General features: G+C 47.3%; 1 protein-coding gene across 1 annotated transcript in view; it reads right to left on the bottom strand.

Moving 5' to 3' along the window:
• LINGO3 (leucine rich repeat and Ig domain containing 3) overlaps nt 1–26,806 on the bottom strand; it is a 77,285-nt gene that overhangs the window by 32,831 nt on the left and 17,648 nt on the right. The window contains exon 2 of the mRNA XM_029610972.1: nt 5,912–6,023. The gene's annotated coding sequence lies outside the window, so the exon portion shown is untranslated. The remainder of the gene's footprint in view (nt 1–5,911; nt 6,024–26,806) is intronic.

Genomic DNA, 26,806 nt, shown 5'->3' with positions numbered 1-26,806 from the left:
CTAGGGCCTTCAACCCTCCAAACTATTCTGCCCATCATGGACCACAGAGGAAAGGCATACAGCAGCTTGTTGTCCGGCCAGACCTGCACGAGAACATTGATACCCAAGGATTTTGGATCTCTCCTGTAACTAAAAAATTGAGGAACCTTCGCATTACGAGAAGTCACCAGGTCTAGAAATGGAAGGCCCTAGCAATCCATTATCAGCTGAAACGCCTCTTCCAACAATACCCATTCTCCTGGGTCCAGACTTTCCCTGCTGAGAAGTTTGCTCTTACACTGTCTTTTCCTGCAATGTGTGAGGCTGAGATCTCCTGAAGATGCACTTCCGCCCATTCCATAAGTTGGTCTATCTCCTACAACACTTGCTGGCTCTTGGTTCTTCCCTGCTGATTGATGTAAGCCACCTGTAGAAGGCAGCCAAACACACAGAAAAAAGCACGGAAAAATGCCACCACAGCCTACCACGCAGTGCACAGAAAAAAGCCTAACATCGGAGCCTAGCCCACCTGGGCTGCTCAACCTGCCCAGTTCCTTTAAACCCCCACGGGAGTGGGAACGAATGTTGGAACGGCGCACCAAGCACAGAGACCGGAGGAAGTCCTACGAAAGCCCCTCTATTCTGTCTCTGACTTTTTTTTTTTTTAAACTTACCTGAGCTCACCCTTCCCAGCCAAGTACAGAGACGGTCTCTGGCTGCAGGAGGAGAGCCATATACAGTCGCTGTTGCGCTCGGCTTCTTGCACCCTCTGCCTTTCAGCTGCTTAATTCAGCTAAGTCCACGCCGACTGAAGAACCAGCTACTGGACCAAGGCATTCATCTGAGGGACCACGGAAATCACCTCAAGAATTCTCAGCTGGGGGAGGGACCATTAGGTATCACCGCAGTAGAGCAGGGCAACTCCAATCTCCAATTAATTCTCCTCTAAATTTTGAAGTATTTCCCAGTAGGGAAATGTACATCCACCATCTGCTGGAGAAGGAGAATACTGGCAGGCTGAGTCATTGCAGGAGGATATATACTGTCACATCAGTTTCCTCCATCGCCATCTGCTGGTAGGGGTGCATAACCCACTGGTCCTGAATCCATCTTGTCTAGGTGCTAGGAAATTTTATTTTTTTCTGTCAAAATGGTGCTGGGATTGGGCCTGGCTGCCTCCATTTTGCATGGATGGAATTCACATTGGTGCCAGCCTCGGTCTGCCACGCCATTTCTAAGAATACATTAGTGGGGCAGAAGCAGCTAGGGATCATTCCTGCTCTGTGAAGAAAAAGAAAACTATGGTAAGAGGGCTCAAGGGATGTGAAAATCAGAGAAGAGGCCTGGAGGGGTGGGAGCGGATTTTTTTTTTTTTTGTCAGTGACAGCATTTTTAAATAAAATGAAAGAAAAAAAAAACCCAAAATTTGGTTGTGTTTCTTCCATTTCATTTTAAAGGCGAACTGAAATGAAGCAAGAAATCTTGTTAAAATGTTGTTTCAAACAAATGCACGACCTTAGAGTCAGGATTTGTTTATTTGGGCAGATGAAAGTGTGTCAGGATTTGTGTGGGGTTTAGGGAGTGGGAAGAGATGCCAGGATGTACGTGGAAAGGGAAGAGGAGGATCAGGGTTTGTTTATTTGGGAATATGAAAGTGTGTCAGGATTTGTGTGCGGTTTAGGGAGTGGGAAGAGATGCCAGGATGTACGTGGAATGGGAAGAGGAGGATGAGGGTTTGTTTATTTGGGCAGATGAAAGTGTGTCAGGATTTGTGTGCGGTTTAGGGAGTGGGAAGAGATGCCAGGATGTACGTGGAATGGGAAGAGGAGGATCAGGGTTTGTTTATTTGGGCAGATGAAAGTGTGTCAGGATTTGTGTGCGGTTTAGGGAGTGGGAAGAGATGCCAGGATGTACGTGGAATGGGAAGAGGAGGATCAGGGTTTGTTTATTTGGGCAGATGAAAGTGTGGCAGGGTTTGTGTGCAGTTTAGGGAGTGGGAAGAGATGCAGGATGTACGTGGAATGGGAAGAGGAGGATGAGGGTCTGTCTGTGTGGGTTTGGGAAGGAGTATTATCGCTAGTGTGTGCTGGGGGAGGAAAGGGGTCTCAGAGTTTATGCATCAGTCTGTAAGGGCCAGTGGCACATCGAGGGTCTCCGGCGCCCGGAGGCCAATGCATTTCTGTGCCTCTCCAATGTCCTCCCCCCCCCCCATCCTTCTTGTACTAATGCTTAAAGTCACAGAAAATCAGTGGCGTCTCTAGACAGAAGAATTTGGGCTGGGGGGTGGAGCCAAAATGCCATTTCCTCATATCAAAGTCACCTCCATAGCACAGCCCCCTGCTTTAAAATTGGCTTTAAAAAAGTCTCAGTAAGGAAGTCCAAAGGGTCTTCTGCGTAATTTTAAAAAGCTGGCCAGTTTCACACTTCTAGTAAAACTATTAAAATTATCTGATAGCCTCATGCAACTAATTCTACATCACTATGAGAGTGGAAAGAGCGTCACTATAAACCCTGCACCTCCAGTCCTGTAACTCACTGCGCATCCACAGAAATTCCCCCAAACAATGGAGCTTGAATGTTTCCCTTACAGCTCATCATACTAAAAGATGTTTTCAAATTCTGGTGTCACCTCACAGTAACAGCAGCACAAACACCTTCCACTGCCAGGCACATTGTGAACTAACACAAAACCCTGCAAAAAAGACACTCAAAATCTATACTGCAATCCCATCATAACATAACAGTAATAACACCAAGGACTCAAACAACAATAACCCTACCTGTGAAAAAGCAAGGGTAAATATTATACTGGGTCCTAGAATACCAATACACCACCTACTGAGGAAACAAAACAAATCCGATTGCTATAGATCCCTATGCTAGCAGAATCTCTCATCATGGTCACACACACAGAGCAGAGACAGACCCTCACCAAATACAGAATACAAAATAAAGGAGCACAAATTAGACAAAAACTGAAATGGAAACCCCAAGAAGCCAGACTCTGTGTATTAACAATGGAAAAACAGAACCACCATTCCTCATAAAACAAATAAAATCAAGAAACATAAAGCATCAGTTATAACAGTAAAACCATACTAATAAAAGAATATTATAAAACTACTGATAAATAGAATTTCTATTCATTAAAATCATATACATTTTAAAAAAATTTCCCATGCACCAATAAAATATTTCAAAACAGCACATATATCAAATAACACCCAATAATTAAAACTAATAAGGATTTTAAAAAGCCCCTGCTGTCTATACCTGGGAACTTGATTTCCAGTCACCCTGAGATTGTCGAGGATTAGGGGCTTAGGAGAGCATACAAACTTTATCCTCTCTCTCACACACACTCACGTGTCTATTCTCACACATACACACACACACACATGCTCTTATACACACCCACAACCTCTCTCTCAGGCTCTAAGACCCTCTCTCTCTCTCCCCCCGCCCCTCTCTCCCCCACAAGCTCTTACTCCCCTGGATTCTGTTATACACACACACACACTCTCACTGGCTGCCTCACATACACACACACACACACACCCAGGCAAACTCCCAATCATTCTCACACCTCTCCCCCCCACTTCAGGCAGGCTCCCACTCATTCACACACATACATAGAAACATAGAAAGATAGAAACATAGAAATGACGGCAGAAGTAGACCAAACAGCCCATCCAGTCTGCCCAGCAAGCTACGCACTTTATCCATTTTTTTTCCCCTTTTTCTCTCTCCCACCTGTTACTATTGGCTTCCAGTACCCTCCAGCCCTAATTCCCCTCCACCCCACCACCAATTTAGAGAGCAGCGCCGTATCTGCATCCAAGTGAACGTCCAGCTCAATTAGGGGTAGCAACTGCTGTAACAAGCAGGCCACACCCCTGCCCCATACTCTTACCCACCCCTGTTTTTATTTTTTTGTTTTGTTTTATTTATTTTTTTTGGAAATAGCAGCCCTCCATCCTTCCGCTCCGTGAAGGTGGAACACCAACTATTGGCCACTGGCATCCCGCTCCGTGAATGCCTCTGTAACTACTGCCGCTCCGTGCAGTGTTTTGCTGCCTCCACTTTATTCACGCCCTCTAGACTTGATGGATCCACAGTGTTTATCCCACGCCCCTTTGAAGTCGTTCACAGTTTTAGACTTCACCACTTCCTCCGGAAGGGCATTCCAGGCATCCACCACTCTCTCTGTGAAGAAATACTTCCTGACATTGGTTCTTAATCTTCCTCCCTGGAGCCTCAGCTCGTGACCTCTGGTTCTGCTGATTTTTTTCTGACGGAAAAGGTTTGTCGTCATCTTTGGATCATTAAAGTTTTTCAAGTATCTGAAAGTCTGAATCATATCACCCCTGCTCCTCCTTTTCTCCAGGATGTACATATTTAGATTCTTCAATCTCTCCTCGTACGTCAACCGATGAAGACCCTCCACCTTCCTGGTCGCCCTTCTCTGTACCGCCTCCATCCTATCTCTGTCCCTTCGGAGATACGGTCTCCAGAACTGAACACAGTACTCCAGGTGAGGCCTCACCAAGGACCTGTACAAGGGGATAATCACTTCCCTTTTCTTACTCGATATTCCTCTCTCTATGTATCCCAGCATACACCCCCAGGCAGAGTCCCATTCATACCCACGCACACACTAAAGGCAGAGACCCCCTCTCTTTCTTTTGCCAGGAACCTCGGAGCCTCTCTCATTCCTCTGCTGCCACTGTCACTGCTGCCACGTGGCTATTGGGGAGGCGCTGATTGCTGCTACTGGCACTAAAGGCCATTCTGGCTGCCTCCTCTGTGCAGGCCCCATGGGCTTCCACTTCCTCCATGTTGATCTCGTACATTGTGAGATCCGCATAGAGAAAGTGCTACTCTTGCACATTACCAAAGATTACATGTGCCAAGCACTAAAAATTAAAAAATTATTATTATTTTTTACCTTTGCTGTCTGATCTTAGTTTTCTAATCAGTTGGTCACAGGCTTTTTTTTCCCACCTTCCCTTTCTTGGTCTTTTGCCAATTCCTTTTACAGGGTTTCTTTTTTTCTGTTTCTTCTCTCTCCACCTGTCTTCTTCCCTTCCTCCCTCAAACATACACTCAGGCTCCCTCACTCTCACATGCTGTCTCTCTCACACACTGTACAGAGGCTCTCACATGCTGTCTCTCCAAACATACAGGCTCTCACTCCCACTCACAGTCTCTCAACTCACTCTCTCTCTCACACGTACACACACGATCTCTCAGTTCACTCTCATAAACACACACACACACTCCACAGGGCCTCAGCCTCCCTCTCGCCTCTGGGCCTCCCCTCCGCAGGTCGCCGCAGGATGGGCTCCGCAGCGACCCTGCTGTAAAGGCTGCTCCTCTTCTGCTCGCGGGCCGAGGATTCCTCCTTCTTCCTGCCTGCGCAGCTCTGGCAGCGTTTTTCGTCCAGGCCGCCCGGGCAGGAAGGAGAAGGGGCAGCTGGAGATTTGGAGGTGACTTGTTTTCTTCGGGACATGATGGGATGGCGCTGATCTTCCTGATGTGCGTGGCCGCAAGGAAAGTTGCCAGGCACGCAGGCAGCTTGGAGGAAGAATGGCTGGCACCCAGCACAGGAAGGGCAGGCTTCCCTGCTCAGCCACCCGTGGGATGAGGTCGCATGGGCCTCCCTGTGTTGTCCATCAGCGCCCCCACCCTATGGCCCTGCGTCCAGGGGCATTGGCCCTCCCCTCCTCATTCTGCCACTGGTAAGGGCTTTGCTGTATAACACCAAGATGTTTTCTCTCTGCCATCAGCCCCCAAATAGAAATGGAGATTATTTTCCATACACACATATACATTATTTTTTAAATTCATCTAGACATGGAAGGCATATTTTACTAAAAATAAACATTGAGATAGCAAGGTACACCATGCTCTGCTTATTTCCTTGGCTTACTATTCTGCGGCGAAGGGATGACTCCAACATCTGTCTACAAATCCTGAAAGTAGCGCGAAGGTGAGCAAGATGGATCACAGGGGCTTCATCATTACCACATCTCGACCACCCTCTAAAGACACAAAACAAGAGAGAGAAAAGAGTCCAAACAATGTCAAAATCAACCCAGCTTTCATTTAGTAACCTCACATTTATTGGGGAGGGTTATTTTAAGCAAGGCGGAACCTTCCGGAAGGTTTCTTTCAGAGTCTATATAGACAACCAACAAGGACTGAATTACATAGTCTGGGTAAACAAATAAGCATGGGTGTAGCTTGCTTAGTGCGGTGGTTACTACCCCTAACTAATTAAGCTAGATATTTCACTTGAATGCAGTTCCAACACTGCTCTCTACATTAATGGTGGGGGTGGAAGGGAAACAGAACCAAAGGTTACTAAGAGCCAAGAGAAACAGATAAGTATGAGAAAAAAAAAGTGTGAAACTTGCTGGGCAGACTGGATGGGCCGTTTGGTCTTCTTCTGCCGTCATTTCTATGTCATTTCATTTCTATGAGTCGAAATGGACAGCAAAGCTGCAAACAGGTCTGTGTGTACCAGTGCTCTGCTATCCCCGATTTGTGAAAAACCACGTAAAGAAACATTCCCCCCCCCCAAGTCTGTTTCAGTCAACAGACAGGCACAACCAGCAATGTACACTGAAGGGAGCAGGCACAGGAAGGGAAATCAGTGCTGGCTGACCTGCAGGAATGATCCTTTTGAAAGTTATGAGGTCCATATCCAGAACACAGTCCAGATAACAAAGTTAGCTGGATAAACGTAGCCAGCTCCTCCCAGTAACACCCCGGAATGCACCTAACTTATCCGGCGCAAATTCCAGCCTCCTAAGTCATTAGCCAGCCAGAATCTAGACGGACATGTGACCAAATATTCACTTAGCCGGCTAACTTCTGCGTGAAATGCTTCAGAGTATGGACCTCTGCGAGCATATACGGTACCTCGCAGGTGCATAATTTTAAGTACAACGGAGATGTATTCTGAGGGGGAGGGGGCCGTGAGTCTGGGTGGGGGCTTGCATTTGTGTACACATACGTTTTGATTTTGAAAAGGCTTGAGTGTAACTTTAAAAGCAGCGCGCACGCGTGCCCATATTCGCGCACGTGTGCGCGAACATGGGCACGCGTGCGCATGAATTTTATACCGCCCGCACGAGTGCGCACGCATTTTATAAGTCATGCCTATTCGCGTGCACGTGTCCCCCTCATTTTAAGCATTCGCACGAGGAAATGTTATGCGTGCATTTCCCGTAGCACTTGGCTTTTTTACACACACGAGTCAGCAGGTTTTGCAACAGGCGTGCGTGAAGGAAATGACCAGTTTTACCTATTCGTTCACCAACGTGTCCAGTCTCTCTCTAAGCTATCGAGCCTGCACTCCCCCCAGTTTACCCTGATCCCTCACCCAGTCAGTATCTGGAGATAGAGAGTTTTATTCTGACTTACACCTGATAATAGAATAAGTACATTATGCCCCCTAACACGCCCCCTTTTATTTATGTGTTCTGTTGCTCGTGCACGCACATATTCGCGGGTACTTTGCCACTTTTAAAATATGACTTATACATAGAGTTGCCAACTGGCTCCAGATTTTCAGGACGGGTTGATCCAGTCCTGGTTTTACTCCCTTGCATGCAGGTTCTTATACTCTTGCTTTTCTTAGGGAATCCAATAAGGAAATCAGAATAAGTCCCAGCATGCAATGGGGTAAAACCAGGACTGGATCAACCTGTCCTGAAAATCGGGAGCCTGTTGGCAACCTAATTTGTACGTGATCAGCCCAGATACTCACATATATGTGCCTTGATACACGAGGAACTCTTTTAAAGTTCACCTATATTTGTGCATACGTTTCCTTGAGAATTTTCCTTGCACAAAGCAGCAGATGTAACTTTTTGCAGGATAATTATCAAAGTGAACTAACACGCATTGAAAATTGTTGTAACGTAGACACATAACGGACCACAAATGTATTCAGGCTGCTATAAAATGACCCCCAAAGTGGTGGAATAATGGCCCAAGTGAATTGTTAAGGTGACATTTTCATCTACCTTGATTCCCACTTTGCACATTTTCAGTCCACACCTCTGCAATCCAACCGCTATTTGCTCTAATTTTCCTTTGCATCCCCTTTGATAATATTCCAGGTCCCAAAAGCATGAAAGATGAACTGCATTACAACAATCATTACTTTGTTACTGAGGGCAAAAGGGAATTCTACGGCAAGCAAGGTCGGTCAGAATTCAAAGGATCCTTTCACCAAGGAAAAGCTCTGCAAGATGTCAGCTCTAGTAGTTTCTTCCTCCTTCTGCTTCCCATTAGGCCCCTCCCCTCTGACTCACCTGCCAAAAATACATCAGTATATGCCTACCTCTTATTTTTGGCTGTCCTCATGTTTGATTGATTGTTATTTGTGCTGTTTCTTGACCTTTAAGACCTTCTCTACTGTTAGCTTCAAAGATAAGTTGGTTACAGCAGAATCTACCTAACTTTACGTATCTTTTTGATGTCATATTAAACATTTTGCACAAGTAGAATGCTACTTATGTATTTACCTCCTCCAGTGTAAGGAGCTAGTAGTTTCCCTACCAAAAGGAAGATACTACCAAGCTGGGGAGGTCCAGAGAGAGGTTTGGGTTTTACTCCCCCATGGTGTGCCCTAGTTGTTTAACATCACCCAAGCACCATCCTAGATGCGTGGATTTTAGTGTGGACTTCCTGAAGGTGGGAGCTCTCTGTCTCCTGTCATTTATTTTTCTAGAGACTCTGGTGTAGACAGATCACAGAGGATTGGGGTGTGGATGGGGAAATCAAGGGAAGGGCAGATTCTGACAGAGCTCTATCGCTCCCCCAGGGTAGAGACCTGTTAGTGACCCCATGCCGAAAAGTTTCAAACGTTTTGTGCTGTCTCCTCAGTTGTGAGGCAAGGAAGCTTTTCCACCCGTCCTGTCTCTGGTTTGTTTTTCTCCTTTTTGTAAAAGATCATTTTTGTTCCACCTGGAGTTGAGTACCCTTGGTGCCAGGGAATCAGTTTTCATTCTTTGGGAAGACCTAGGAAGAGCCCGAGGAGTGACATTTTATGACGTGGCGTCCTGATCCTGGCAGAGGGAAGGAGCTGAGAGCATCCAAGGACTGTGTGACCCAGGTGCACTGCACTTGAGAGGGGAGTGCCCACCTGGTACTTCAGGAAAGGTATGAGAGCTGGGATTTGATAAGGAATGGGGACTTTATTCTAAACACTCCATAATGGGCAGAAAATGGTGATAACATTGGGAAAAAGAAACGTAACCCTTATCTGGGTGTTTAGTCTCCAGGGCACACAATCACATTTCCGTCTAGCTGACTCCTTCCCAGCTTGATCCCTGAGGGGATTCTGTCTATCAGGGGAGATTCTAGTCTATGGCCCAGACAATGAAAGAGGAGGAATAGCCTAGTGGTTAGAGCAGGGGGCTATGAACTAGGAGACCTGGGTTTGAGTCCTGCAATCGCTCCTTGTGACCTTGGCCAAGTCACTTTACCCTCCATTACCTCAGATTGCAAACCCTCTGGGGATAGGGAAATACCTACAGCACCTGAATGTAAACCGGTGTGATATCTCAGATCGAATGTCAGTGTATAAAACAAATAATATTAAATTAATGTAATTCTAGCACTGGCATCCCCTGGAGGGAGATGCAGTGAATCAATAAACAGGACCAGATGCTGGGTGTTAAATAATAATTTACTGATTGGTTTAAGGCAAATAAAAGTCCATCTTTAAATACTTGTGCAGTTACAGATGATGTCTTTACAGATAGAGTGTTTCACTGGGGGTAGGCTCTGGCCACACCCGCTGTCGGCCGCCACCTCCTTGCCTCCCCCTCTGCGGCAGAGGGGTGCTGCCACCTCAACCTCCACACGAGCCGCCTCCCAGCTGCGGCAAAGGAATGACGCCATGCCACCCTTGCCGTCGCAGTCGCAGTCAGACCAAGGGTCCATCAAGCCCAGCATCCTGTTTCCAACAGAGGCCAATCCAGGCCACAAGAACCTGGCAATTACCCAAACACTAAGAAGATCCCATGCTACTGATGCAATTAATAGCAGTGGCTATTCCCTAAGTAAACTTGATTAATAGCAGTTAATGGACTTCTCCTCCAAGAACTTATCCAATCCTTTTTTAAACCCAGCTACACTAACTGCACTAACCACATCCTCTGGCAACAAATTCCAGAGTTTAATTGTGCGTTGAGTAAAAAAGAATTTTCTCCGATTAGTCTTAAATGTGCTACTTGCTAACTTCATGGAATGCCCCCTAGTCCTTCAATTATTCGTAACTGTAAATAACCGAGTCACATCTACTCGTTCAAGACCTCTCATGATCTTAAAGACCTCTATGATATCCCCCCTCAGCTGTCTCTTCTCCAAGCTGAACAGCCCTAACCTCTTCAGCCTTTCCTCATAGGGGAGCTGTTCCATCCCCTATGAGGAAAGGCACATGGACTATGTTTGCTTTTATTGGACCCTCTCTGTCGGGATGCCCTAACTCTCCTGTTTCATTAATATCCTTCAAGGATACATTCCTCTGAACCATGCGCTGCTGAGCGACTGTCGGCTTTCCCCTTTATTCTAGTTTAAAAGTTGCTCTATCTCCTTTTTAAAGGTTAGCGCCAGCAGTCTGGTTCCACCCTGGTTAAGGTGGAGCCTATCCCTCCGGAAGAGACTCCCCCTTCCCCAAAAGGTTCCCTAGTTCCTAACAAAACTGAATCCCTCTTCCTTGCACCATCGTCTCATCCACGCATTGAGACTCCGGAGCTCTGCCTGCCTCTGGTGACCTGCGCGTGGAACAGGGAGCATTTCAGAGAATGCTACCCTGGAGGTTCTGGATTTAAGCTTTCTACCTAAGAGCCTAAATTTGGCTTCCAGAACCTCCCTCCCACATTTTCCTATGTCGTTGGTGCCCACATGTACCACGACAGCCGGCTCCTCCCCAGCACTGTCTATAATCCTATCTAGGTGAAGCGTAACGTGCATTAAGTTTTAAGCACCTCATTAGAGTACTGTGTGCATTTCTACTCCACCACATCTCAAAAAAGATATAGTTGCACTGGAAAAGGTACAGAGAAGGGCAGTCAAAATAATAAAGGGATGGTATGGCTCCCCTACCAGTACTTGTAAATGCTAAAGATGTTGAGTCTGTTTAGTTTGGAGAAGAGATGTCTGAGAAGGGATATGATAGAGGTCTATAAAATTATGTGTGGAATAGAACAGGTAAATGTAAGCTGGTTATTTACGCTTTCAAAAATACCAAGACTAGGGAAGTTAGTAAGCAGCACATTCAAAACAAATCAGAAAATTCTTTTTCATTCGATGCATAATTAAGCTCTGGAATTCATTACCAGAGGATGTGATTAAGGCAGTTAGCATAGCTGGGTTTAAAAAAGGTTTGGACAAATTCCTGAAGGAGAAGTCAATAAACTGTTATTAATCAAGTAGACTTAAGAAATAGACACTACTTTTTGCTGCACGATAGCAGGATGGGATCTATTTAATGTTTGCGATCTTGCTAGGTACTTTTGACCTGAACTGGCCACTGTTGGAAACAGATTACTAGGCTTGAGAGAGTGAGAGTTGAGTGTGTGTTTGGGAGCCTGTGAAAGCGAGAGCATATGTGTGTGTGTGAAAGAGCCTGTGTGTGAGAGAAGGAAGAGCATGTAAAAGTGTGTGAGAGTGTGTGTTTGGTGTGTGTAATGGAGGAAGGGAAGAGGAGAGAGAAAAACAGAAAGACAAAAGAGACCTTGAAAAAAAGAATTAGGAAAAGACAGACAAAGGGAAGGTGGAAAAAAAGAGAGCAGGTCCAATCAATTAGAAAAATAAAAAGATCAGACAATAAAGGTAAAAAAAAGAAAAAAAGTAGTCTGTGGCAATTGGAAGATGCCATACTTGGGAGCGTTCGCTTCTTATATTTTTGTATTTTGCTTTTTCTTTAGAGAGTTACACTGTTCAGAGTCTTGTTTCTCAGGCTTTCTATTTCGGTTTTTGTCTGCATATTTCTGTTTCTAATTTGTCTTCCCTTGTTTCTGTATTAGGTTAAGGGTCGGTCTGTGTTCTGCAGTATTTCAGCTAGCAGGTAGTTTCTCTGTAGGGATCTGTACCAATCGGCTTGCTCTCTTTGCCCAATAGGTGGTGTATTGGTGTTCTAGGGCCTAGTGTAATACTTGTATTGCTGCCTTTTCATAAATAATGATGCTGTTTGATTCCTGAGGGTTAGTGCTATGATTGTTTGTTATGGCAAAGTTCTAGGTGTCTTTTTTTTGCAGACATTTCTATTACATCACAAAAGGGTAGATTTTTTAAAAATACGCGGGAGCCTTCATGTGCGCACGCTACCCGGGGGGCGGGGGGGAGATTTGCCCAGTTTATGCGCGGCGTGACATCAGGCCTCCCCCAGTTCCCTCCCAGTCCGCTCCAATTAAGGAGCAGACTGGGAGGGAACTTTCGTACCCCCCCCTTCCTACCCTCCCTCCCTCTTCCCCGACCCCTTTGAAGTCCCTACCTTTTGTTAATTTCTTTATTTCGGGACTTACGTCAGCTCCTGAGCTGGCGTAAGTTGCGCGCACCAGCAGGCTGCTGGCGCGTGATCCCCTGGCACAGCGGCAAATAGCTGCTGTAGCGGCGGCCTCCAGCTCCGCCCTGCCCCTCCCCGCCCCCGGGACAGCTCCTTGATAGAGGCCTGGCTCTTGTGCGCTTAATGGGGGTTACGCACGCGGCCGGGCCTCTTCTAAAATGCGTGCAGCGTGCGCAACGCCCGGCCGCACGCGTAACCCCCGTTTTCCCCACGCGCAGGGGATTTAAAATTTAGCTGAAAGTGTTTAGCAGTGGAAGAATTTTGTTTTGCTGAGGTGATATCAGAATTTGAATATTTTTTTTTTGTTTGCATGTTGGATTGTAATGTGAACTGTCCTAGTTCTGCTTTGCACTCGTTCTTATGATTATTGCTATTTTATTGTAGTTATGATGATCTCTGCCTTTCTAGAAAGAGGATTTATAAAAGAACACATTGATATTTCTTTTATTACATGATTGATTGGGTCTGATGTTTGTAGTGTTTGCTTTTTACATGATGTTCTTGTGTATTTATAAACTCCAATAACATTAAAACAGATTAATAAGGCATTTTTAATGTTAGTAAGTGCTTGAAGTAATGGAATTAGAATATTTTAAAGCGGCACTCATGATGCATGATGTTGCTTTTGCAGACTACAAATAAATCCATTTTCAGGTGCACTCTAAGGTATTATTTTTTGATAAGAGTACAACTGGTAAGTGATGCGCGTCCCGGGCGCGCTGGTGCCATGGCCGGCCCTGCACACCTCGGGTCTTCCTCCGCAGCGCCCGGTCCGTCCTCCCTTGCCGCGGCTGCCTCCTCCCGGCATCCCTACAGAGAAACTACCTGCACCTTCGGTTTCCTCCTCTGTGCAGGCCTCTCAGCGGAGCTCCCGCAGGGGCTCCGCGTCCTCGGTCATACCCCTAGGTGCGCGTGCGGACAACACCCCGCCCTTTAAAGGGCCCAGGGCGGGAACCTCCACTTGGACGCCTTCTGATGACATCACTTAGCTCTAGTATATAAGGCGAGGCTCGTCCCCCAGTTCCTCACCTTCGTAAATGGGTCATCTCCATAGTGCGAAGCTAGTTGCTGTCCTGTGTTCCTGTGTTCTTGTTCCTTGCCTGTTCCACTGTTCCTGCGTTCCTGTTACAGTACTTGTTCCTGTGTGTTGCGTCCTTCGGTCTCAGATGGCTTCGACCTCTGTGCCTCACCTTTCTTCCTTCTCTCTCCTCAAGCCTTGGGAAGATGGCTGCTGCCACGTCTTCATGCCGCTCTCTCCGGCGTCCCCGGAACGGCAACGGCGACGGTGTTCACCATGCCACCCACATCTGTATTCACGTCATGGTGGGAACCTCGGGGGCATCCCCTCCGAGTGACATCATCACACTCTGGTATTTAGCCTGCCCTTCGTTTGCTAACAAACAGGCCGATACAGAAAAATGCGCGGGAGAGCAGGTGAGCACCCACTCTCCCGGCGCGCACATAGGCCACTGTCCTGGGCACACGATTCAGGAGGGTAGCCTATGCAAATTAGGGCCCACGGTAAAAGGAGGCGCTAGGGACATGAGCGCATCCTTAGCGCCTCCTTTTTATGTTTAAACATTTTTATTAGGCTTTTTTTATAGAAAAAGAACATCGCAAGAGAGAGTGTAGTCAGATCTCTCTCCTGAGAAACAAACCCAACAAGAAATCACTGTGACCCCCACAGAGAACCATACCCTGCCCCCCTCCCCCCCCCCCCAGTAACAAATACAATAATGAGGAATCGTGTGGGGAACCTAGGTGTAGTCCGCTAGAGGGATCAGATAGTCAGTGAGCAGAAGATGGTCAGTCATTCAGGACCATACTCCTCGCATGATGGGGCAAGGATTGCAAGTAGGGACCCCAGATGGATGCGAAGCGCCGTCGTCAATGAGGAGAGCCTCGTGCCGCCATACTTTCCATGGTCATCATCGCATGTAGCTGATTTCGCCAAGTCCAGAAGGAGGGCGCCTCCTGAGACCGCCAGACCAAAAGGATCGTCTTCTTCCCCACAAAACTCGCCTTCTGAAACAAAAGGTGCGAGCCAGGATCTCTAACTCGAAGCGGGGAGATGCAACCAAATAAAAACCACAGTGGGGAAAAAGGCAACACCACATCAAGCAAGTCGGTTAAATAGTCCGCAATCTTACGCCAAAATCCTTGTATCGCGGGGCAGGTCCAAAAAACGTGAGACAAACTACCCACGATTCCCGAACAGCGAATACAAAAGGGCGTAAGGGCAACCGACAATTGATGAGCCCTCTGAGGTGAGATGTAAGCCCGGGTTAAGAACTTGTATTGCATCTCCCTATAGTACATGTTGGTAGAGATCCGGGCTATGCGCCTAAAGCAGACACGCAAAATAAAACCGGTGAGTTGAAACTCACCATCTTTATGCCATCGATCCACCAAGGAAGCACAGACATCGACCCGGGCATCCCGTTGTAAAAGTCTATAATAGTGGGAAATAGTAAGGGCCTTGTCAACTGTAAACTGAAACATCACATCTAGGGCCTTAAACGTGGCAATATCCTTGGTGGCCGGGGGCAAGGACCGGAGGTAGTGATGAACTTGTAAGTATGAAAACGTGTGAGTGGGGCGGAGACCATAAAGAGTTTGAAAGTCGGTAAACCGCAGTAACTCCCCCTCCGAATTCCACAAGTAACCTAAATATATCACCCCCCTAGCCTCCCAGACCTTAAACATACCAGACTGGGTACCAGGCTGAAACTCCGCATTCCCCCTAATCGGCAAAAAATATGCGCAAGTAAGAGGGATATGCAAGAGTTTAGTAAGGCGCCTCCAAGATTGCTGTATCGGCTGGGTGAGGGCGGAATGCAAGAGGAATGAAGGAAGCCGACCCGCGTTAGCCTGCAAGATATAAGAAGGAGCCCACGGGTAGAGTAATGTCCGATCAATCGAAAGTGGGGCATAATGCGAGGAACCCTGCAACCAGTTACGGAGAAGCCGCATATTGCAGGCTAGGTTGTAGTGGGCCAGGTTAGGCATCCCCAGTCCTCCCCCCCGCCAAGAGTTTTGAAGCCATCGGAGAGGCAATCTTGATTTCCCCCCTCTCCACAAAAATCTACGCAGCTCCCCCTCTACCCGATCTAGGTCCCTGCGTTTCAATAACAATGGTAAGTTCTGTAGCAAATAAAGCCATTTGGGGAGCAGGGTCATTTTGAATAGGGCCACCCGCCCCGTCAGGGAAAGGGGGAGGGTTTTCCAAGCAGAGAGAGTGGTTTGAGTATGTTTGAGCATACAGGGAACGTTAACTTGGTAGACTAATTCAGGATCCGAAGGCAAATAAACCCCCAGATACCGAAGTGTATCTCCCGCCCATTGTAAGGGAAAGGAGTCCCCCCAGTCTGCCTGCAAAGTAGGCGGATACGCCAACGCGGAAGACTTAGCCTCGTTTAACCGGAAACCAGAAAAGGTCCCAAACGTTGCAAGAAGACGTAAGAGTGGAGGCAAAGACGAGCGTGGGCGGGTAATAAAGAGTAGCAAGTCATCCGCGAAAGCCACAGATTTAAGAATCTCAGAATCCATTCGAAGACCGCGAATCTCCGGGGCATCAGCAATCGCGCTTAATAGCGGCTCCAATTATAACAGGAAAAGGAGAGGAGAGAGGGGGCAACCCTGTCTCGTACCGCGGTGCACAGCGAACTCCTCCGACTGGGAACCATTGGCCACTATGCGCGCCCTAGGGTCTGTATAAAGAAGTTGTAGGGCTTGTAGAAAAAAACCCTCAAATCCCATACGGTGCAACACATAAAATAAGTATCGCCACTCCACCCTATCGAACGCTTTTTCAGCGTCAAAACTGATCGCAAGATAGGGGAGTGACAATCTCCGGCCGATGGACATTACAGCTAAAATCTTTCGAATATTGGACAAGGCATACCGTTTGCGGACAAAACCAGCCTGAGACTCACCAACTAAATAAGGCAGACAAGTTGCTAGTCTGTCCGCCATGATCTTTGCCAGTAATTTGTGGTCATAGTTAAGTAAAGATATGGGACGGTAGGATTCGGTCTGCAAGGGGTCCTTTCCAGGTTTTGGTATTAATATAATATGTGCCAAATTATCATGAGCAGGAAAGGAACCCCGGGAGATTAATTCCGTGAATGCTAACGCTAGGGGTTGGGACACCGACTCTTTTAAGAGTTTGAAAAATTCCGAGGTGAAGCCATCGGGCCCCGGTGCCTTATAATTCTTAGAGCCATGGATAGCAGCCAATACTTCTGTCTGGGATATTGGGGCATTAAGCCTATCTCGGTCTGCAGGGGCCAATTGTGGGAGCGATAACCCTTCACAAAAGTGCTGACAAGCAGTCTGATTCCACCCCTCAGACGTGTAAAGCGAGGAGTAAAAGGCCCTGAAATTTGTTAAAATAGAGGGGGTGTCATGAACCACTGTCCCTGAAGAGGTACGTAGGGCCGGGATATGGCGGCAAGCCCGCGAGGACTTTATAAGATTAGACATCAGTTTACCAGCCTTATTACTAAACTGGTAGAGTTTAAATTGGTAATATTGGTAACTTTTCTGTGCCCTTTGGTGTAGCAGAGCATTGAGAGCGTGTTGCTTAGCCAGATAGGCAGCCCGGGCAGATGCGGACCTAGACTGAATTAGATGGACTCTGGCTACCCGAGCCTGAGCGCTCAGTGCTAGGATGCGTTGATCCAGGATTTTCCGGCGCTGCGCAGTGTACGATATAATCTCGCCGCGCAAGACCGCTTTAGCAGTGTTCCAAAATAAAAAAGGTTGAGATACGTGGGTTTGATTGTTAACCACAAAATCTGCCCACTTTTGTGTAAGAAAGTCCTTAAACTTCTCGTCTTGTGCCAGGTAATAAGGGTAACGCCAATGACGTGGCGAATTGGAGGGGGCCAGAAACCGAACCTCCACCCACACCGGGGCATGGTCCGAGACAACTATGCTCTCAATGCCCGCCGCTGAGACCCGGTGAAAGGCATGCGTACTCACTAGGAAGTAATCAAGCCTAGCAAATGAGGCATGCGCCCTAGAAAGATGCGTGAAGTCGCGCTCCATGGGATGCAGCGTCCTCCAGACATCGAGCAACTGTAACTGGGATTCCAACATGTTGGGACCCCGCCCCGCTCCCGCATCCCAACCCCGACATTGTGAAGCATCTAAGTGAGAATCGCGGACAGTGTTGAAGTCTCCCCCGACAATTAACATATCAGACAAATAAGGCAGAAGGTGTGTAAACAAAGTACGGTAAAAACTGGGAGTATACGTATTTGGTGCATAAACATTGCAGAAAACCACAACCTGATGAAATAATTCAGTGACCAAAATCAGGTAGCGCCCCTGAGGATCCTTAATTTCCTTATTAATGATAATAGGGAGTTGTTTGTGAAAAAGGATAGCCACCCCCGCTGACTTAGAGGAGGCGGAAGCATACCGCACCTCTCCCACCCATGCCCTACAAAGCTTCACATGTTCTCCATCCGAGAGGTGGGTCTCTTGTAAGAAAGCCACTGCCGCCGACTGGCGTTTTAACAGGGAGAGGACTTTCGTGCGCTTAATAGGCGAGTGCAGTCCACATACGTTCCAAGAAATCAACTTCGTAGCATTACTCATGACATAGATCTAAAGCATTTGGAACCGCATGATAAGGCCATTGAAACTGAGAGCAGGCCTGCCCAGCCCAGGCCCCTCCTATCAGACACTGATCCCCCACGGCAGAGGAGAAAAGAAAGTCTACCAGTTGGCCCTCTGTGACTACAGCGAATTGGGTAACCCCCTCCACTACACGAAATCCCCACAACTCACACAGTTCCCCCCCCCGCACCCCAACCACCGAACCCCCCTCCCCCCTTGAGCCCGAACCCTATCCCCTCCCCCACCCTTCCCAACCCCCCTCCCCCCTCCCCTTTCCCCCAACACTAGCTGTGTGCGAAACCCTTCCCCCCTCTGTTCCGCAAACCAGGCCTTCATAGAGAAGGCAAAGAGATCCGTCAAGACGTGAACAGGTCCACCCCAATTTTAAAGAAATAGCAAGAACGTACAATAGCAGTAACAAGCATGAAAGATCAACAGTGCATCAACCAAACACTTTCTCCCTTGTCCATCCCCTACAGGAGTACCCAAGGACAAGTTTAACAGGTAGGGCCACTCGTAAGCACTCCAATAACCAATAACATAAAAAGAGAACGCACGGGCTACAGGCCCAGCCATGTCATAAAAGGTCCCTCACTAGGGCAAATTAGGCGCAAGGGCCAAAAAAAACACATACAAAAAAAAGAGGATATCAGTGTCCGACAACCTACAGGCCACAAAAGAAGATGCAAAAGCAAAAAAAAAAAAATAAGGAAACCCTTAAATGCAAGGGGCTCACTTGGTGATCAGGCTGGCTGGTGAAATATAGCGGGTAAGCGGAGTAGCAAAAAAACAAAAAAACAAAAATCATACCAACTCGGGATTAATTTGCCCCATTCCAGGGAAGAGCGTGAGATAACAGTGCTAGGAACCGTCTGGCTAGACATAATACGCACTGTACGTCCCATCTCCACTCCAAAAGCAATAGTCATTAACCATGAGCAATCCGATTGTTCCCAAAAAAAACTCAAAGCAGCCCGAGGGCATGTTAGGGTCCTACACATACCAGCCAGGTGAAAAGGCAAAATAGGGTAAAGAACAATAAAAAAAAACTGTGATGGCGATCGCTGACTTGTCGCAGCCGCTCCCCCGAAGCAAAGTAGAAAAGCCACATGGCCCGCGTGGGGCTCGCTCAGGAGATGGTATCGATGAAACGCTGAGCTTGGTCCGGTGACTCAAACATGTGGGGGACGTCGGCATGCCACACCCGGAGACGGGCCGGGTACAAGAGGGAGAACTTGACTCCCCGGTTGTGGAGATTAGTGCAGAGTGGGGAAAATCGCCGCCGGGCCTCCGAGACCGCAGATGAATAGTCTTGAAAGATCCGAATAACTTGGCCCTGATAGGTTAAAGCAGCTTTACTGCGGGAAGCCCGCCAAATCTCGGCCTTATGCGCCGAGTTCAAAATCTTGGCAATAATCAGGCGGGGGCGCCCCTGAGTGGCCGGCCGAGAACCCAAACGGTGGGCCCTCTCCACCACCAATTTCCCACCGAGCTGCGGCAGCTCCAGAGCCTCCGGAGCCAGGTTTCAAGGAGTGTACATAGGGTTTTTTCAGCAATATCCTCCGAGAAGCCCATGAATCTTAGATTGTCCCTACGGGCCCTATTCTCGAGGTCCTCCACCTTCTGGGAGAGCGCGGCAATTAATTTTACTTGAGTGTCTACCTTGCCCGCCATTGCAGTCGCGCCATCTTCAACCCCCGAGACGCGAGATTCTATCTGAGCAAGGCGCGGTTGCAGGGCAGCAATGGAGTCCCGGACCTCCCCCAACTCTTCATGGAGCTGAGACCATTTTTTATCCAGCGCCTCTTTAATGGCGGCTTTGATGTCCGTGAGGGTAAGGTTCGGAGGGGGATCGTGGGCCGACTCACCCGCGCTGGCATCCGCCATTTTGGGTTCCGGGGCCCGCGGTTTTTCTTTCTCCCTCCTCCTGCTCTTGGAGGTCATGGCCGGCGAGGTCTTACACCAGGTTCGAATAGAGGACATGCACTTAAAACCGGGGAGTACAAAAAAAATTTTTTTGAGAAGTTGACGCGCTACAATGGACCGCGATGAACGGGGTGGGCCTGAGAGCCGGAGGTCCGCAAGTCCTCACAGCTCAGCACATCACGTGATCTCAGCGCCTCCTTTTTAACAGGAGCGGCGGCTGTCAGCAGCACTATAGAAATGATAAGTAGTAGTAATAGTCATCTGTGAAGTTTTAAACTATCCCTGCCCCGATGGATGCTGTGAGTTGGGAAACCAGCTGCTGATGTCAGAGACGGAGCAGCAGTGCTCTCTGTAGCTCTCGCGACATATGTGAGCCACAGCCATCATTGTGGATATGCTGAGGTCCAGTTTTCAACCAGCTTTGCAAATGTGAGAAGCCTGCAGAAGGAGGAACGCAACGAGCTGATGCCTTCTTTCTGACAAACCCTTTAACGTCACGCACCAGCTAGGATCATGCTGCTGTCACAGTTTCCATTTCCAACAACACAGTCATGACATAGGCCAAAAAAGATATAGTGCACGTGTTACACTCCTCTGTACTACAGACGTCTAGAAACCTCATTAGTCTAATAGAAAAATGGAGTCTTTGTGGACTGTGGCACCTTTAATTGAACCAACCAGAAAAATGTTGTTCATGAACTTTCCAGATCACACGTGGCCCTATGGGGGCTGCGAAAGCTTGTGTACTGTACTACGACAGGTGCTACGGTCTAGAAAGATTCCAGTGTTCTCCAAACTGGGGATTACAAATAATAGTTCTTAGGAGCTACACGGCCTGCTCATCACATTTGGAATCCTGGAGGCTTTTACTCTTGCTGTTGACCAAACTGGGGAATTTGAATCTGGAACCTTTTGGCTCCAAACCAAGGACTCTCACTGACCTAAAAGAGCAGCTCCCTCAAATGGCAAATGAAATTTAATGTGGGCAAGTTCAAAGTGATGCACTTACGGGAGAGTAACCCAAATTATAGCTGCACCATGCAAGGTTCCACATTAGGAGTCACCGCTCAGAAATAGGATCTAAGGCCTCATCGTTGACAATGCGTTGAAATCTTCTGCTCAGTGTGCAGCAGCAGCAGCCAAGAAAGCAACTAGAAAGCTAGGAATTATTAGGAAAGGAATGGAGAATAAAACAGAGAATATCACACTGCCTCTGTATCACTCCATGGTGTGATCTCATCTTGAATACTGTGTGCAGAACTGGTTACCACATCTCAGAAAAAATATAGCAGAATTAGAAAAGCTACAGAGAAGGGCAATCAAAATGATAAAGGGGACAGAATAATTCCCATATGAGGAAAGGATATAGAAGTTAGGATTCTTCATCTTGGAGAAGAGATGGCTGAGGGGAGATATGATAGAGGTCTATAAAATGATGAGTGGAATGGGACAAGTAAATGCTAATTGGTTGTTTATGCTTTGAAAGAGTACAAAGACCAGGGGACGCTCAATGAAGTTACTAGGGAATACATTTAAAACAAACAAGAGAAAATATTTTTTTACTCAATGCATAATTAAGCTCTGGAATTTGATGCCAGAGGATGTGGTGAAAGCTTAGGGGTAGATTTTAAAAAAATGCGCGTTCGCGTACTTTTGTTGGCGCACCAGTCGCAAACAAAAGTACGCTGGATTTTAGTAGCTAAAATCCAGGATCGGCGCGCGCAAGGCTGCCGATTTTGGGCAGCCGGCGCGCACCGAGCCGCGCAGCCTGCCTCCGTTCCCTCCGAGGCCGCTCCAAAATCGGAGCGGCCTCGGAGGGAACTCTCTTTCGCCCTCCCCTCACCTTCCCCTCCCTTCCTCTACCTAACCCACCCCCCCGGCCCTATCTAAACCCCCCCCTACCTTTGTCCATGGATTTACGCCTCCTGGATGGAGACGTAAATCCACGCGCGCCAGCGGGCTGCTGGCGCGCCGAGATGCAACCCAGGGGCGGTTCTGGAGGGCACGGCCACGTCCCCGGACCGCCCCAGGCCGAAACCACGCCCCCAGGCCCACCCCCGAAACGCAGCGTCCCGCCCCCAAAACGCCACGTCGATCGGCCCCGCCCCTGACACGCCCCCGACAAAAAACCCCGGGACTTACGCGAGTCCCGGGGCTCTGCGCGCGCCGGCATGCCTATGGAAAATAGGCACGCCGGCGCGCAAGGCCCTGCTCGCGTAAATCCGGGCGGATTTACGCGAGCAGGGCTTTTAAAATCCGCCCCTTAATGTGGCTGCATTTAAAAAGGTTTGGACAAGTTCCTGGAGGAAGAGTCCATAAACCATTATTAAGGCGGAGTTGTAGAAATCCACTTCTTAGCCCTGGGATAAGCAGTATGGCAAGTCTTATGCTCTTATCTGAACTTGTAGGAGATCCTTGTCACCTGGTTGCCCCATGGCTTCCCATATTCGCCCTAAACAAATGCAATCAAAAGTTGGCTACCAAGTTGTCATGCTTTCTTCCCTCCTAACTCCTACTCCCCTAAAAACGTCACACTGTTGGAATGAGGACATGAAGCTTAGTCTTTAATAACAAGAATACATCTATGTATATGCTAGTGTGAGGATCAATACACACAGGTTAGCTAGGCCGGAAGACTTGCAGAGAACGTGAACAATAAATATCTCTGTTTGTGACCGCTGTTCCAAGTGCTGCTTTGATTGCCCTCGACAGTCGACTGCAAACCACGACAATGAAGACACTGTGGAATTTAATTTTCAACAAAGCCACCCTATCAATGAGCTGCACAGCAATAGAGAGAGGCTATTAACCAAAAAGATTTAACTGAGGGAAGAGCACGAGGAACTGCCAGCATCGATTCTATAAGTTGTGCCACTAACAGTCGAATTATAGCCAAAATAATACTATTTGCTTTTCCACTCAAACAGGTTTGAATGCCTCTGATCGGTGATAAACGAGCTGCTACTACCACTATTTATTTTGTGCCGCACTATTAGACGTATGCAGTACCGTAGAGATATACATCAGAGACAGTCCCTGCTCCGTGGCACTTACAATACAGTCACACAGACAAAACATATTTATTATAGAAAACATGGTTACCATCCAGGAGAGACAGGGTTGAAGATTCAAAAGCTGCCTCAAAAGAGCTGGGTGTTTAGAGGGACCACGATGCAGATTAGGAAGGCTGTTCCAAGGATATGGTGCCACAAAGTAGAACGTGCAGGACTGAGAGTTGGCAATGGAGGAGAAGGACAGAGATAACAGAAATTTGTCTGGTCCAGCAGGCTATTAACTCTCAGTACATATATAGATAGGTAGATGTTTTTCTCTCTCTGCCTCTCTCTATGTATGCACATGTACACACACATTTTCAGGAAGCTGTGATACATTTATTAGACCAACATAAAAATTCAATATGTTATCTATGGACATTGTAGACCATATACCGCCCTTCTTGTGATCTGCAATTTGAGACCTATGAGATCACAGAGGCTTAGGGGTCTATACACTAAAGTTTAGCATGAATGCTAAGGCAACGTAATATGCACAGAAAGTAGCATACTATGTATGAATGGCCTAGCATGCACGCTAAACCAATCTGAAAAGATGTTAGAGCAGAAACTCCTAAAAACATAAGAACACAAGGCTTGCCATACTGGGTCAGTCCAAGGGGCCATGAAGCCCAGTATGTAAGCACAAGGACGCCAGATGCAAATGAGGCACCAGTTATCCCATGCTGTCATTGATGTCATCTGCTGCCTCGTACCTTGACCTCCTATACTTTTCCATTAAAGGCCTAGCGACAACATAAGCCATTAAGTTCCGTGGCCACACAGCGCCAGACACTCAGACTCCCGGTTTTATGTGCAAGATTTAGCATTGGCAGGCAGGCATTTTAGTTTAAATTTCTCTTCCTATCTTATGTTGAATCCATGACCTGCTTATTATCTGAGAACATATGCAGCCTGGAACCAATTTTGCTTGCATATCTTGGATTTTAATTCTTCAGTTAAAAATATGCTGGCTCGGTAATAAAATCACACGTCTACTGGCAGCAGAGAACAGTGAAGGCAATTTTCCTTATTTCACTTGGCAGCCTGTTAATGATGTAACCCACCACGCAACAAAATGTCCCATACAGCTTCTAGAGCAATTCTTTCACTGTTGGTTCCATTCGACCAGTTAATGACAACGCAAGTACTTGCAGGACATCACTCCTGCGTCATCCTCTCTCTCTCCGTATCAGGTCATTTATGGAACTTAAGGCATTCTCATTTCCCTGTTTGACATCTTCGGTTGCATCCTGCACATACTTCGGACATACGGGCAGCAATTTACATGTGGCAACTTATTTTGGCTCTATGAACGATTCAGGCAAGTATCTATGCTCTCATCTTAAATAAATACTAAATCATCCTTTTGCCTTTTTGTGCTTTATCTGTTCGAGAGGGGCCAGTAAAGTAGCAGAGGAGGTCAGTAACTCTGTCTTGTCCATTGGGTCATAGACAGGTGGCAACTTGCTCAATATGGTTCGTAGCTAATTATGTACAGATCCAGCAATAACCTGGTAAGCCATTGTTTCCACATCACTGAATGCAGTTCTAGTTACCAGGTCAGCTTTACCCCCCAAGAGCTTCAACCAGCAGCTGCCAAACTTGACAATTTTTACACCTTGACTTGCGGTAGCAGGAGTTGTAGCAGTACTAATTGCTCGTCAATTGCATTTTCCTTCTGTAATTATCCTGGTGGGCAATTTCAGGCAGGATTGGATATCCTTTTCCAGTATTCTGGCTGTGCAGTAGGTTGCACTGTAGTAAAGCGGGCGAAATGACACTGTGATGCCTCTCTCGGCATTGTCTAATACAGCGTTACTGTTGTCACGCAGTTATTGAACGTTTGCCTCATTTGGTGGGCTCTGTTTCCAGTGCCGATCCCAATTATCTTAGCGAGACTGCAAAATGCCACTCCTCAGCAATTATTATTTCCCAGGTCAAACCATCTGCATTTACTTGAGCAATTATCGCTTATCGTCTGGGTTTCCAAAGCTAATGGCCAATCAATATTGGACTTCTGGGTCGGTTAGTTTGATGGCTACACCTCCACACTCGCTTGTCGGCATTTCCTGCAGGTCATTCTTGTTTTCCTTTGGTAGGTCACTGGGGGTATCCAGGGACTGTTCACATGATGTATTTCACCCCGGAGAGGAGCACAGATGTCCCTTACTTTTCAGTCAGCACGCATACATGTCCAAGCGTACAGTGGCAATGTTATGAAAATCACAGTCAGCTTCTGGTCTGTAGGCTATTCATTGCATTTGGGACGTTTTGTCTTCTAGTGTCCATACTATTCCTGTCACTAGTTCCCAAGCAAATTGACCGACTACAGTATTGACCCTCTCGCAGAAAAAGATCGCTGCATATAGGCAGCTTTTTTTCAATATGAGGCACTAACTAGTCAGGTGGTGTTGTATTAGGTGTACTCGGACAGTCTCTAACAGTAGTAACTCTTTTCACACCAGTTTTTCGGTTCTCTTCCATGAGCATGTGCTATAGCTGATGACCTCGTATGCCAGACATGGCAGTTCTTGGTGTGCGTCTAGGAGTAATCAGGGATGGTGGAGCATTGGTGCTATCTTGTGGTCAATCACCTTGTTCTGGAAGGCGAATGGAAGTGTGAATTGTGCACACCCCTGTTCAATATAGGTATGCGTCAGAGGTCACCTAAAAGCTACCATGTAATATGATGAGCAGATAATGTCCCTGAGTGTACTGATATGACGGCAAGTCCTCAAGACTGCCTTGTATGATAGTAATTATTTCCTTACTGCAAGGTCTGCAGATCCTTCAGTTGAGCATATGTTCTTACCAGTGTGGGCATTTCATACCTTCTTAACCACTTTGTTTATCTTAGTTCATATTTCTTAAAAGCAAGGTCTCCAGAGCAAGCACTAGGCAACTTAACGCTATTCATCTATGCTCTAGAAATTAGCTTGGTGGACCCCGGGCAGTTGGAGCGATTCAGGACTACCATATTCCCATTCGATTATTACTGCATACTGCACATCCCATGTACTAAACCCCATATTTTTTGGGATACAGGGCTTGACAGGCACAAGGCGATATTCAGCACCTTCCAGAATTCAGGCAATCACATAGGTGGTGACAATCTGCGGTATTCTTCTGTAAATTTTAGAAGGATGGTACTATCTCCAGAGCAGTATGCATTTCGGGTAGGATATTGAACAAGAGCATTAAGAGTTGTTAAACCTCTAGGCAGCATCAATGGTTGTAAGATATGGCTGCAGCTGGGTTGGTGGGGCGCCCACGGCAAGTGAGGTGTCACTACCGTGGGCTTGTGGTGGGGATTGACCACAACACAAAGTGCTTGGCATGTGCAATTCTTGAAAGCTGGCAGGCCTGAGAATACCAAGTAGCATGGTATACCTGCTCTTATGCTGCATCGGTGGGCGACAGAGAGATGAGGTGACTGTCAAGTCTTCAGCTTTGAGAGCCGGAATTGACCTGCGCATCACCCAAAATTGTGTTGGCATGCTTAAGGAGTGACACCTGCTCTTTTACGGAGCAGGACTTCAGCGCATTGCTAGAACTTTGTCGGTGATCAGGATCGAATGCAGGATAAACTGAGGGGCAAGGCTTCGACGGCCCTGTGTCCCCTAATGGC

Source organism: Rhinatrema bivittatum, chromosome 8, assembly GCF_901001135.1.
Source record: "Rhinatrema bivittatum chromosome 8, aRhiBiv1.1, whole genome shotgun sequence".
In the NCBI taxonomy this organism is placed as follows: domain Eukaryota; kingdom Metazoa; phylum Chordata; class Amphibia; order Gymnophiona; family Rhinatrematidae; genus Rhinatrema; species Rhinatrema bivittatum.
This window is presented reverse-complemented; position numbering and strand designations above follow the sequence as displayed.